Raw genomic sequence first — 14570 nt, forward strand, 5'->3', positions numbered from 1 at the left:
GTATTTAGTCAGGGGCACTAACCTTAGTAATTAGTGTGTGTTTGTGCCATGAAAAAAAAAAAAGGTTGAAAATCACTGCGAGAGGGTCTTCTAAGGGGGCAACTGAACAAGTGAAAGAAACCAAAACCAGATTTTTGGCCTCTAGCTTCTGAGCTTCTGTGGGGTAGGAGGAGGCTGGGAGAGGGATCTGATGTGAATAGCTTTCCTAGGTCCAGTGCCCCAACCTGGTGTCCAAGCCTGTGGGGCATCAGTGTCCTGCGAGAGAACTCTTTATTCTGGCATGGAGCAAAGGTCTGGGCACTCTGGGATCCTGACCAGCAGAGGAGGAAAAGGCCATTGCCAGGAAGCCATTTCTGTTGTAGGGAAAGACAGAACAGTGAACTATGAAATTGGGAGAGGGATGAGAGACCCCTATGATCTCAAGAGTGTCTACAAGAGGACCAGTGTAGAGGAATATCAAGAGGGGTCTCCATCTGCAGATCTGGAACTCAGGCCCAGAAAGGCCACACACACCCTGTCCACCCCACCGTATACCAACAAGTTAGGGGCAATCACCTCACCTACAGCCTACATGGGGTTCTTGTCTCCCCACCCAGAGGCCTTACATCCTCACTTATTTCTTGCCTGGGCAGGCAAAGAGGAAGACAGAAAAGCAGCTGTGCCAGGCACAGAAGTTCTCTGCCCCTTCCCCAGACCAAGCGCTAGCCCCCAGGGCTAGATGCACCTGGGAAGGATGATGGGAGAAACCTAGTCCACAGATGGTCACACCAGAGTTCTCTGCCCCGTAGAGGCAAGGTGCCAATGACTCCTGCCCAGGAGAGGCATTCAGCCCCCCAGCACCTGGCTCCCAGGGAACCGCCACTAGCCCTTCCCCAGTGGCCACAAGGAAGTAGCCTCCACCCCAGGGCTGGCCAAACTCTGGGCTCTTAACCAAGGGCCTCTGTGCACACGCCTGGCTGGTCCCAGCTGAGGTGCCAGGACTGCCAGCTGAACACACTCCACATTTGCAGGAAACCCACACACCACACACCTCGCATCCACACTGTCCTGTGTGTACACTCCAAAAAAAGAAGAAAGCAGGGCACCATGAGCCCCACTGGGGGGGAGGGGCAGCTGCGGGTGCGTATACACACAAACACCCTCCCCCAAGTCTGTGCTCCGCCAACGCCAATTCAGAGACCACACATGGCAGCCGGGAAAGCCGCAGGTTCGGAAAGGAACATAAATACACCCGCATCCTATATTACATAAATACCCACGCCGGGTTATATAAATACCCGTGCCCTCCGTCTGGGTGTCTTACATAAATACACTGCACATGACCCCCAGCCCCTCCCCACTCAATGGGCTGCCGGCAGGGAAGAGAAGAGAAGGTGCGAACCATCCGCCCTGCAGGAACCAGGACTGCTCTGTGTACTGGCCACCAAGACCCCGAACTACCCCAGCACCACCAACCCCCTCAAAAGCCTCCCAGAAGAGAGGAGAAATGGATTGAGTCAAGAATGGGAGAGGCTATCCCGTTCTTTGCTGCTTCTCCCTTGGGGGCTGGGGGCGGGGAATAAACAAAGTATTTTTTAAGGCAAAAAAAAAAAAAAAAAGCAGACATGAAGACTCTAGAGTTTCAGCTAGTTACAACAATTAGACAAACTACCAAGCAACACAGCACACAGGCAGTTTTCTTGCTCCCTGTCGTCCCCCCCCCCCCCCGCCCCCAACTCCCTCAGCCAGGGTCCTTGTCCCTAGCCTAGACCATTAAAATTAAAATTGGAAGAACACCCTAGACAGAAGGCAAAAAAGCCATAAACACAGGCACTTTGGGGTGCAATTTAAGATACTCTAGATCCCCTTCCCCTCTCCCCAGATCCTTATCCCCTAGGGAGGCTGCACCAAAAATATGCAAGAAAACTAAGGGAAAGTTGGGGAGGGGGTCACCCCACTTTGAGTCTGGGTATGAAGAGGAGCTTGGGAATCCTCTCTCTAGAGATACCCAGGCATACACAGAGTTTTATGTTCCACAGAGACTTGCAAAACATGGATGTCTCACAGGCAGAAATGGGAGAATCCAATCTGATAAATAACCCCCACCCCCTTTCTTTCCCTCCACAAAGGAAAACAGAATCGGTGGCTGGATGACTACACACCCCCTCATCTCAGGGCCTCCAAGCGCCCCCATCCAACCTGCGCGAGCAGCCTTGCTGACCCCCAGGTCTGGAGCACGGAGTCAGAAGAGAAGAAGGAGGCGCTGCTGACTGTCCAGTGAAACAGACAGAAGCCCAGGGTTTGGCAGGGAAGCTCGAATCAACAGTGTCGGGTGCCCCCAGCACACCGGTCCCGGACCCCCCTCTCTCTCAACGTCCCCAAATCACAGCCCTAGGTGGCCGCTGAGGGGTGGCCGCCTACGCTGGCTGGGACCTTGCGGGGTCCAAGCTGGGGGAAGGGGAGGTGGGCTGGACAGGGGGGGGTGTCCCCCCCGCTCAAGCTTGCAAAATAATAAGTCACCCTCCTTCTCCTCCTCCTCGGTGGCTTCAGCCGCGCCTTTGTCCTCGCTGGCCGAGCGGGCGGCGCCCGGACTGCCCCCCTCCCCCCCAGTTCCCGAGTGCAAATGCCCCAGTGTCCGCCCTCCCCAGCCCTCCCTTCCTTCTCGCGCAAAAACAAAGGGGCGGGGGGAGCCCTGTTTCCCCTCAGGTTTGCGCCCCTCCGCGAGCCCCTGGTGCCCCAATATTTACCCCACCAGTGAGGCGCCGGTGCCGGTCCGCTGCTCCGGGGGCTACCGTGAGCGGGGGCGGCCCGCCGGGCCGGATGGCGGAGGATTCGCGAAGCTGCCCGGCGCGCCAGCCTCTCCCGGCCCAGCCGCCGTGCTCCGCTTCGCTCGCCCCGGCCGGGATCTGGCTCTGGGCACTCACCACCGCAGCCGCCTCCCTCCTCCGGGCCCTCCAGCCCGCCCGCCCCCGCCGCAGGCTCGTGCTCCCGCCTGGCGCGCACCCGCAGACTCCCATTGAGCCCCGGGCCCGCCCGCTGATGTCATCCCCGGCCTGCCGCCGCCCCGGAGGATTTAAAGGGCCCGCATCCTCGGCTCCCGGTGACGCTGGGAGACCCACAGTAGGGAAACACGGCCCTCCCAGCTGCACGAGGAGCGCCTTGCAGGAACATAGTCTTCTGGGTGGGGCCCAGGAGCACACACAGACACATCCTGAAAAAACGGGGTGGGGTTGGGGAGGACGAAGCACAAAAAGCTGGGATGTTCTAGACTCAAAGCCTCCTCTCAAGCCCCCCTCCTCCGGCTCTCGATCCACTCACAGCATAGCAGTGGTCCCTCCGAAGGCCAGTAGATAAGGCGTGACTGCAAAAGGAGAGTGTTTAGAGTTGGGGATCACTCCAACTTAGAACTCTGAGAGTTGCAAAGATCACAGGTCAGACTGATTCAGGGGCAAAAGATTTGACAGGACAAGAGATGTAAGGATAAGGACAAAAGATCCCAAGAAACCCCTGGCCTGGTAGCTCAGTTGGTTAGAGCCTCCCAACATGCCAAGGCTGTGGTTTGATCCTAGGTCAGGGCATAGAAGAGCATCAACCAATGAATGCATGGATAAGTGGAACAACAAATCGATTGTTTTTCTTTGTCTCTCCATCTCTCTCTTCCTCTCTCTCTCTTTCAAATCAACTAAAAAAAAAAAAAGGTTCAGAGAGGCACAGCTATACTCTCTCCCTTGGAAAAATAAAAGGCAAAGACTCTTTTCTTCTCCCTCCACCCTTTTCCAGCTGCTTAAAACTGTGATGGGCACAGACCACTCTCAAGCCCTACTCCTGTTCTTACTTGTTTGATGAGGGACCCACACACTGCCTTAACACCAACCCTTGCTTGAGTCAGAGTCCTGTGTTCTGGGCTTGGGCTTCCATACGTGGAAATCAGAAAGGATGCCTTCCTCCTGGGTTCATTGGGAATTAACTTAGGCTTCCTACCGGCTTCCAGAGTAGCCATGAAAGAAAGGTTCCAGGGCAGAGTTATTAAAATAATAGTATTTACACTAGTCCATGCAAAGCTCCAAATTATGACACACATCCTCTCACACATACAACTGTGACTGGACACACAAAATGCCCAGTGCACTGTATCCAATTCCTGAAGCATGGTCCCTGCAGAGTCACTTCCATAATAACCACATCTTCCTTCGATCCTAAGGGACTTAGTCACACACTGGCCAGATTGGTGGAAGCCCCAGAGACCAGGCTGTCTGTAACAGAGCAGGAAACTAGCCCAGAGAGGGGAAGAGTTTTGCCCAGGACCACACAGCACAGCAAGATGGCTGTTCTCCCAATGGTCCCCAGAAAGCGAAGTTCATTTCCAAGAGCAGGAGACTGAGGACAAGCCTCCCAGGAGAGGTCTGCAGTAATCAACTGGGGACCTGTTCTCAGTACCACCTTTGCCGAACAAGAAAGCAGGGGGCCGGGGGAGGGGGGCACCAGCCAAGATAATAGGCTTTGCTTGGCCTGCCTGGTGCTTTTTGTTGTTGTTTTTTGTTGTTTAATTGATTCCCAATGTTTCAAAATGGAAAGATTTCATATTACAGGTCCATATTCCCTACTTTTCTTGAAGCACTGGGAGAACTGGCAACTCTGGGCCCAAACTTACACCAGGCCATGACTGCATTTAGCTGGCCTGAGCAGCAGCCACCCTCCTTGGTCACAGCCCAAGGGTTCAATCTCGTTTCCTCAAATCAGCTGGCTTTACCCATATTTATGACTCCCTTCATCCCCTGAAGGTCCCTACGTGTGACCCTGTGCTAGACACCAGCCACCACACTTCACCATCAATGCCCTTCCCTTCATCACCGGTTCTCATCCTGGTCTCACTAACACTGGATCCTGGATCTCTGCTTCAAGGGTCCAGGGATGCCTGCCTGCCCCATGGCCACACATTCTCCTAAAGTGAGACACAGTGCCCAGGTTGGGGCCCTAGGCAGAGAGGCCCTGGCACACTGAGCAGGGGTGGGGTATACCACTGCATCCCCCAACCTTCCAACCTGGGTCCTGCTTCCCAACTACAAGCCCTGCCTTTCTGGAAGGGCCTAGTACTTGTGAGCACTTCTGAGCACCTGGTGCAGGGAGAGGTGGTTATCTCCTTTAATCCTCTGAAACACAAACAGATTAAATACTACTCTCTTCTTTAGAAGAATCTGAGAAGAAATCTGAGGCTCCTAACAGTGCTTGCTTAAGGGCACACATTAACCATCAGTTTTCCCTCCTAATCTTGTCACATGCTTCCCTCCCCATTTCAGAACTTGTAACCATCACTACCACCACAGGGTTGAAAATCCTGGTCAGTTCCCTGGGCCAACCAGTTTGTTTGTTTGTTTGTTACAGAGAGAGAGTCAGAGAGAGAAATAGACAGGGACAGACGGACAGGAACGGAGAGAGATGAGAAGCATCAATCATTAGTTTTTTGTTGTAACACCTTAGTTGTTCATTGATTGCTTTCTCATATGTGCCTTGACCTTGGGCCTTCAGCAGACTGAGTAACCCCTTGCTCGAGCCAGCGACCTTGGGTCCAAGCTGGTGAGCTTTTGCTCAAACTGGATGAGCCCAGCTCAAGCTGGCGACCTCGGGGTCTCGAACCTGGGTCTTCCGCATCCCAGTCCAACGCTCTATTCACTGCGCCACCGCCTGGTTAAACCCAACCAGTTTTAAGACTCACTCCTCCCCACAAAGGCCTGCTCCTCATCTTTCCTGCTGTCCCCACCTATTGTCTCCCTTGGAAAAAGCTGCCCAAACCCCACCCCTGATTAGCTGCATTGTGGACCCAAGTTATCCTCCTTCCTACTCACCTCAAAGAGCAACCCATGAGTCCTTCTAAAGAGCTTTGCAGCTTAGCTCTAAGGAGAAACATAAAAGCCAGCTGAGGAATTAAGAAGGTTCCAAAGACAGCTTCTGGGTCTGACTTCTCTCCAAACTAGATTTTCAGTAATTCCTTCTGGGACTCAACTCCCAACTTTAAAGCCCAAGGTGTAGCCAGCTTGAGTCCCCTTAGCCCCTATCTACATACCTCCCCACCCACCCATCTATGCACCCATTCAGAAGATGCAGTCAGGCTGGGAACAACAGGTGTCAGTGAAGTCTCTGCTCACATGGGGCCCACCTGGGGGTTCAGCTCCTTCTGTACTGGGTCAGAAAGAGCAGTCCCTTAGCACCTTTCCAATCTAATGTTTGTACCTGTTAGCTTAGCACCCCAGAACACTGGGCGAGGGATCTCAAGAACAGCCTGGAAGCCCTGGCCGGTTGGCTCAACGGTACAACATCGGCCTGGCGTGCGGGGACCCGGGTTCGATTCCCGGCCAGGGCACATAGGAGAAGCGCCCATTTGCTTCCCCCCCCCCCTCCTTCCTCTCTGTCTTTCTCTTCCCCTCCCGCAGCCAAGGCTCCATTGGAGCAAAGATGGCCTGGGCGCTGGGGATGGCTCCTTGGCCTCTGCCCCAGGCACTAGAGTGGCTCTGGTTGTGGCAGAGCAACGCCCTGGAGGGGCAGAGCATCGCCCCCTGGTAGGCAGAGCGTCTCCCACCAGGGCGTGCCAGGTGGATCCCGGTTGGGCGCATGCGGGAGTCTGTCTCTCCCCGTTTCCAGCTTCAGAAAAATACAAAAAAAAAAAAAAAAAAAAGGAAAAAAAAAAAAAAGAACAGCCTGGAACTGCCATATCGCAAGGCTGTCACAGATGAAGCCAGTGATGAGAGAAAGATTTCAGTCCTCCCAAAGGGATCGGCAGTCCGAGTCTTGAGGTAGGCACCATCATTTATGACAAGTCAGGTCCTTACACTGGCCCTACATAATCTATCCCCTGAGGCTGTCCTCTAGCCTCAGGGCCTTAGCCTTGGCTGTTCCCACTGCCTGGTATGCTTTTCCCTCAGATATCGCATGCTCCTTCCCTCAACTCCCTGAGGTCTTACTCTCAATTTGCCTTCACAGAGAAGCCTTCTAGTCCTCCCAATTTATGATTACAATTGCTAGGGGACTGCATACCTCCCTTCTCTGCCTCATTTTTTTCCTAGCACTTATCACACTAACATATTCTATATGGTACTAATTTGATTTTTTTTTTTTGTCCAAGTCTCCCACTATAATATAAGTTGCATGAAGGCGGAGAGTTAATGTTATTTGGGGCACCACTGTGCCCTCAGTATCAAGAACATTGTCTGGCCTGACCAGGCAGTGGCGCAGTGGATAGATCGTCGAACTGGGATGCGGAAAGACCCAGGTTCGAGACCCCGAGGTTGCCAGCTTGAGTGCGGGCTCATCTGGTTTGAGCAAGGCTCACCAGCTTGAGCCCAAGGTCGCTGGCTCGAGCAAGGGGTCACTCAGTCTGCTGTAGCCCCGGTGGTCGAGGCACATATGAGAAATCAATCAATGAACAACTAAGGAACCACAACGAAGAATTGATGTTTCTCATCTCTCTCCCTTCCTGTCTGTCTGTCCCTATCTGTCCCTCTCTCTGTCTCTGCCAAAAATTAAAAAAAAAAAAAAAAAAAAAAAAAAGAACATTGTCTGGCTCTTACATGGTATTCAACAAATATTTGCTGAATGAGCAAATGGATGAACTGTGAAGAGACGGCCTCCATTCTCTCTGACAAAGCATTAGGAGCAATATTTTTATTGAGCTCCTACAGTGTGCCAGGCCCTTTGTGACATGCGTTACCTACATTGGATCACTCAACCCTAACATCCCCCCTCAGCGGAGGCTGTGGCCTGGCAGAGCCCACACCCTTAAACACGTCACCCAGGCTAGTGGAGAACACAATGCAGAGACAAGTCCCCATCCCCCTCCATCACATCTCTGAGCCCTCTACTAGAGAAGCAATTCTGGGCCCTAGTCAGGAGCCACAAGGGCCCATGGGCCCCTTTGTTCCAACTCCATCATTTTACAGGCAGAGAGGCTGAGACCCAGGGAGCCTTGCTCAAGATCACAGCAGGAGCCCAAGACAGCCCATGTGGGATAAAAAGCTGCCTTCAAATGCTGACTCTGCTACTATTTAACTGTGTGACTCTAGGAAAGTCCTTTAAACTCTCTGAGTCTCACTTGTAAATGGGGAAGATACAGATAGTCCGTCCACAAAAACAACAGCCCAGAAGAAGCCCTGAGTGAGAGGAAGATGTTGATACTATTACTACTCTGAGGCGCAGACATGGACTGAAATCTGGGCCACCTGCCTTGGAGTTCTTCCAGCACACAGGCTGTCTCCAGCTTCTCTTTCCCTCTTTTACCTTCCCCTGCAGGGCCCCCACCAGCGCCTCGAGGTGGGGTGGGCAGGAGGTGTACAGACCTATGTGACCCAGATGAGCCACTGGCCTTGCCCACCCTTTCTCCTTCCCCGTGGTCTTGGCTCTAAGAGGCCCCTGCAGGAAGTTGTTCTAGCTTCCTCTTTTCAGCAGCTACTCATCAGTGGCCACACAGGCTCTGCTCTGCGAGGTCCCCCAGACCTGCCAGCCTGCAGATGCTGCTGTAGTGCATTTTCCTTGCCCAGCGAGGCCTCAGCTCCATGCCCCCAGACCCGCCCATGATGTCCTGCCCACCTCTGCCTGCTTCCAGGGCAGTGCTATCTCCCATCAGCGCCTTGGCCCTGGGCTGTCCAGACTCTGCTGTTTTCAGACACTTCTCCCAGGTGACCCCACCACATCATCATGTCCAGTCAGGTCATCTCTCCCCCTCCTCCTCCATCTTTAGCAGAGAGGCAGCAGGGTGGAGTTGTAAGAGCTTCAGACTAGGGGCCTGGATCCCAAGTTGGAGTATCAGCTCAGCCAGCAAATTTCAGTAGAAATTTGGAGAATTCACAACCCCCCTCTAGGGGACTGGACAAGGAGACCTAAAGCTCCTTATTCAGTCTCCACATCTGTAAACTAAGGGCTGGACTGGAAGGTGAAGGCCTATACATTCCATATCCAGAGTACTGTGTTGAGAAAGATCCTGAGGTCACACACATCTAGGTTCAGTGGGAAAGAGTTCTCCCCACCCCCATATTCAAAACATGTGCATTTCCTATCAGCTCTGGGCTCCCAACCATATTCTGAATCCAACCACCTCTCGTGTGTATCTTTATTTCTTTCCTTTTAAAGATTTTATTTATTGATTTTAGAGAGGGGAGAGAGAGAGAGAAAGGCAAAGGTGAAGAGTGGGAAGCATCAACTCATGGTTGCTTCTCATATGTGCCTTGACCAGGAAAGCCAGGGGTTTCGAACTGGTGACCTCAGCATTGCAAGTCGATGTTTCACCCACTGTGCCACTACAGATCAGGCACACGTGTATCTTTCACTTGGACACTACATCTCTTATTTAGTGATATCATGTTCCTCTGCTACTGAAAACACCAGTGGCTCCCTCTGTCCTTAATGTGAAATCTACGTTCTTTCCCAGGCCTGTGATGATCTGGCTATCAGACCTCATCTTGAACCTTGCTTCCTTCCAATCTTCTTTCATTTCATCACACCTCAGGACCTTTGCACATGCCATTCCTTCTGCCTAGAATTACCTTCTCCTAGATCCTCTATGGCTGCCTTCTACTCATGATTTAAGTTACAACTCAAAAGTCACCTCCTCATAGAGACCTTCCCTGACAAACAGTCTTAACTGGACCCTCTTCCCCTCTGTCCCCTGCTACTGGATAGCCCTGCCCTATTTTCTTTATGGCATTTATTATAGGCTGAAAACATGAACTTGTTTATTGTTAATGCCTTTGAACATAAGCTCCAAGAGAAAGAAACTCTTCTATAAGTGCTCCTGTGGGTGTCCAATTGGTAATGGGTGCCTCACAATACTTGTGCAATTAATCAATTCTGCCTTGGGTGTGTGGCCATGGGGGTGGAGGCAGGGTCTGACACTTTCCCTCCCTCAGTGACAAGCCTGTGGCTCCTTCCCACCCCACTGCTCAGTCTCACAGTGAGCTCTCAGCCTTCCCCCTCCACTGGGGCAGACCCACTCTCAGCATTCCCTATGCTGCTGGTCTTCTTAGGGGAAATCAACTCCCAGAGGAAGTAGGAACACCTGTCACGTGTCCCACAGGCCTAGAGAGCATCAAAAATACTCCAGCATCACCAAAGGGCCACATCACCCTGCCTTCAACAACCTCCCCTCCCCACTGCTTTCTTCCTTCAACTTAAGTCTGTCACCTTGCTGCCCCTCTGGGCTCACCTGACCCCTCTCTTGGGCACAACCTCCCTGTCTACACCACTGCCAACTCTCTCCAAAACTTGCTCCTTCCCTCCTGTGGGAATCCAAGGACTGCCATTCCTAGGACACAAGCACTCATTAGCTGGGCCACAGGAATTAAGGTGATTGTCATGGCTAATGATCCCAATTCCCACAGCAACACTTCTCAACTCAGCATAGTTGTTGCAATTCATCACCTTCTCGCCACATCACATGTCTGTCCACAAACATTTCCTGATGCCAGCTCCTTTTAGGGCCTGAGAGATGTACCCTGGACCCTGCTTGCCAGGAGGTGATGATCCCCCTGGGGAGGCTAGGTGTGCAGACACCCACACACAAAGACGGACTAACAATGGTAAAGAGAACATGCTAGACAGTGAGTGCCACGGACAGATCCACATAACCCCTGCCCTCCCCCAGGACATTCTGTGAGATGCATGACGGGGTTCTTCTTAACCTTACACGAAGCACTACACAAATAGAGCATCCAGACAAGTCTCTGGACCCCTTTCTATCCAGACTGCCCCCCCAAGCCACTACAGAAAAATTTGAGAGTTACCCCTGGGCAGTGTCGGAGGAGGCAGGGCTTAAAGCTGGGCAGATTTGGAGGGTGGAAGGCTAGGAGCAACAGCCTGAGTGAACACGTTATGCTAGAACTGCAGACATTTAGAGGGAAGGGGCCACTCTGGGGAGACCAGTCAAATGGCACCCTGTGGGGGAGAAGGCTGAAGAGGAAGGTGGAGGCAGGCAGGGTCTCCAATCCCAAGCACCTGACTATGGGACTGATACACTGGATTTGCTCAGAACACCTTCCAGTTTTTCCCTTCCATGTAGAAGGGAAGAGGGAGTGAATTAGCACACTAGCAAACTAGTGTGCCAGGCGCCACAACAGTCACTGACTACTGGATCTCATTAATTCTACAACAGTCCTATGAGCCGGAGATCACCCACCTGTTTTACAGGTAAAGAGTGAGTTTAAGAGAATCTGACTTAATGTTAATGAAGGCTCTGAAGGATACTAATTTACCCTTCCAGACCCACCCTGAAGCCTCACCCTGCCTTGGGCACTGAGTCCCAATCTACCTTTGTCTTCCTCAGTGTGTGCCAACAGGGACTTGCTCATATATCTGAGGCTCTCACTTAGTGTGTCCTCCTGACCTTTAGGACACCATGAGACTGCCCATTCACTCTGGAAGCATCCAGAGCAGGGGTCCCCAAACTTTTTACACAGGGGGCCAGTTCACCATCCCTCAGACCGTTGGAGGGCCGGACTATAAAAAAAACTATGAACAAATCCCTATGCACACTGCATATATCTTATTTTAAAGTAAAAAAACAAAACAGGAAGAAATACAATATTTAAAATAACAAACAAGTAAATTTAAATCAACAAACTGACCAGTATTTCAATGGGAACTATGCTCCTCCACTGACCACCTATGAAAGAGGTGCCCCTTCCAGAAGTGCGGCGGGGGCCAGATAAATGGCCTCAGGGGGCCGCATGTGGCCCGCGGGCCGTAGTTTGGGGACCCCTGATCCAGAGGATTCTGGTGACCACTAACAGAGTGTCTCCAAAGCAGATGCCTGTACCCAGGAAGTTCACTAAGTGATTCACTGGGTGTGGGGGGAAAAATCAGAATTTGTATTCTTATTTAGTTTTTAATCTTAGCCTTCCAAATATTCCATTTTTTTTTATTTATTTTTTTGTATTTTTCCGAAGCTGGAAACGGGGAGGCAGTCAGACAGACTCCCACATACGCCCGACCGGGATCCACCCAGCATGCCCACCTGGGGGCGATGCTCTGCCCATCTTGGGGCGTCGCTCTGCTGCAATCAGAGCCATTCTAGCGCCTGAGGCAGAGGCCACAGAGCCATCCTCAGCGCCTGGGCAAACTTTGCTCCAGTGGAGCCTTGGCTGCGGGACGGGAAGAGAGAGACAGAAGAAGGAGAGGGGGAGGGGTGGAGAAGCAGATGGGCGCTTCTCCTGTGTGCCCTGGCCGGGAATCGAACCTGGGACTCCTGCATGCCAGGCCGATGCTCTACCACTGAGCCAACCGGCCAGGGCCCAAATATTCCATTTTGATGTATGTTTTAGAATATACACATTAGCATGGCAAACCATACATACCTGAGTAATAACAAATAGATATACACTGTAATACAAAATGGGTGTTCTGAAATAGTTTTACAGACATGGTGTGCCATTGAAGTTTGCATTAGCATTGGAGGACCCCTGTGATGAGCTTTCACTTGAGAAGCAGTGATGATATAGACCCTGCTTCAACAAGCTGGGTTCAAACTTTTTTTTTTTTCTGTATTTTTCTGAAGCCAGAAACAGGGAGAGACAGTCAGACAGACTCCTGCATGCGCCCTACCGGGATCCACTCGGCACGCCCACCAGGGGGTGATGCTCTGCCCCTCCGGGGCATCGCTCTGTTGAGACCAGAGCCACTCTAGTGCCTGGGGCAGAGGCCCAGGAGCCATCCCCAGTGCCCAGGCCATCTTTGCTCCAGTGGAGCCTCAGCTGCGTAAGGGGAAGAGAGAGACAGAGAGGAAGGAGAGGGGGAGAGGTGGAGAAGCAGATGGGCGCTTCTCCTGTGTGCCCTGGCCTGGAATCGAACCCGGGACTTCTACACGCCAGGCCGACGCTCTACCACTGAGCCAACCGGCCAGGGCCTTAGGTTCAAACTCTTAATCAGCTACTTCTGAGCTGTGTGGCTAGGCGAGTTTGTAGAATCTTCCCAAACCTCAGTTTCCTCATTTCAGAAATGGGGGTGGCAGTAACACCCATTAAAAGAGATACATAAAGCCTATAGCCCAGAACCTGGCTCCTGAACATAGATGCAACTATCACTAATTCAGCGATAGGGGACAGAGGCGGCCTTGCCCGGGTGGAATACGTCTGCCTGCTGTAGGAGACCCAGAACAGGTCATTAGAAAGCAACATGACCAGGGAGAAGACAGACATTACAAACATGTGGACCCTTTTTCTGCCAGAATCCTAGGGGTTAGGGGAGGACATTCTATAGAAATAGCTTAGTTAATCCTCAAAAAAAAAAAAAAAAAAAAAGGAAGAAAAGAAAAAAAAAGAAATAGCTCAGTTAATCCTCACAATACCCCAGGGGGAAGTAACTTTATGTGGCCATTTCCCAGATGTGATAAACAACACTTAGAGAGAGCAAAGGCCTTTCCCAAGGTCCCACTGTTGGCATCGGCAGTTGTGGACTGTGTGACCCAGAGCCCAAGTTTTTTCTATTACACCTCCCTGTCTTCACCCCCAAATCCTTCCTCCAAGTGTTCAGAGTGGTGCCCAACTATGGCCCATCCCCCAAATGTAACATTATGCAGCCATTAAAAATAATGACTACACATACACAAATGACTAAGAACAACATGAGAAAATTCTTATGACATAGTATCAAATTGTAAATACAGTATGATAAAAGTACACTAAAATAATTGTGCACAGAAAAGACCAAAAGGAAATACACCAAAACACCCACAGTGGTTTGTGTGTGTGTTAGTACCACAATGATCTCTCTCCTACTTTTCTCCATTTGCCAAATAGTCAAGCAGTGAATATAACTTCTACAACGAAGAAAAGACATGTAAAAAAATACATTTCTGGATGAAATAGTTGGAAAGCTGCTGTTTCCTTCCTCTTCCACTTCAAATCCCTTCCAAGCCTATGCTTTTAGGACAACGTGACTATAACCATGAGACGAGGTATGAGTTGGGGGAGCAACCAGTACTTCTACAAATCCACCGCAGCTCCTTCTCTTTGCTCAGCCTGCTCTGACCAGGCTCTCTCTCTGCGTCGAGTGAGGACCCTCACCCTGGACCCTCTTCCTAGGTCCCAGACAGGGCCCCTGATGATGCTTACCTGACACTCGCGGTCGGCCTCCGATGCGAGATGCGCACACCTGTCCCTCCAGGTGAGGACTCTGCCCGACGCTGCGTACCGGGAGGGGGAAGCCTGCCGAGGGGGCGGTGCAGTGATGTCACCATTCCAGACCCGCCTCCGGTTCTAGGCCACGCCCGTGCTTCCTGGCCCGCGGGGTTTCGTGGTTCTCGTGCTTGCGGAGTGAGGTGGTGGGGTCAATTCCCCCCCACGCATGCCCCACGTTGCCAGGCCCTCAACCATCAGTGATGCCTGCCAAAGGGAACCTCCAAGGGCAGCCCTTGGGGGCGGGCGAGCTGAACCGGGAAGTCCTACTCTTCCAGAGCCAGGGCCCCTTTGAGAAGCCGCGGAACAGCGGGGACTCCTACCACCCACCTAGCCCACCTCCCCACCTCCACCCCACCCCTCCTGCTAAGAAAACCCGGGTGGGGGTGAAGGGGTCAGTGAGTGTCCAGGAGGTGGGATTCCAGCCCTTTGGGGGTC

The 14570-nt window shown here is 52.1% G+C and overlaps 1 protein-coding gene across 7 annotated transcripts in view; it reads right to left on the bottom strand.

Moving 5' to 3' along the window:
- CSNK1E (casein kinase 1 epsilon) overlaps nucleotides 1–14151 on the bottom strand; it is a 38961-nt gene extending 24810 nt beyond the window's left edge. For 2 of the 7 annotated variants that reach the window (XM_066358396.1, XM_066358402.1), the window contains exon 1: nucleotides 2727–3006. The gene's annotated coding sequence lies outside the window, so the exon portion shown is untranslated. Of the gene's footprint in view, nucleotides 1–2141; nucleotides 2449–2499; nucleotides 2520–2726; nucleotides 3007–14069 lie in introns of those variants that run through there. The other 5 variants (XM_066358397.1, XM_066358401.1, XM_066358400.1 and 2 more) reach the window with 5 other exon arrangements.
- Between the last annotated feature and the right edge of the window lie 419 nt (nucleotides 14152–14570).

The sequence above is a fragment of the Saccopteryx leptura genome, chromosome 1, assembly GCF_036850995.1.
Source record: "Saccopteryx leptura isolate mSacLep1 chromosome 1, mSacLep1_pri_phased_curated, whole genome shotgun sequence".
Taxonomy (NCBI): domain Eukaryota; kingdom Metazoa; phylum Chordata; class Mammalia; order Chiroptera; family Emballonuridae; genus Saccopteryx; species Saccopteryx leptura.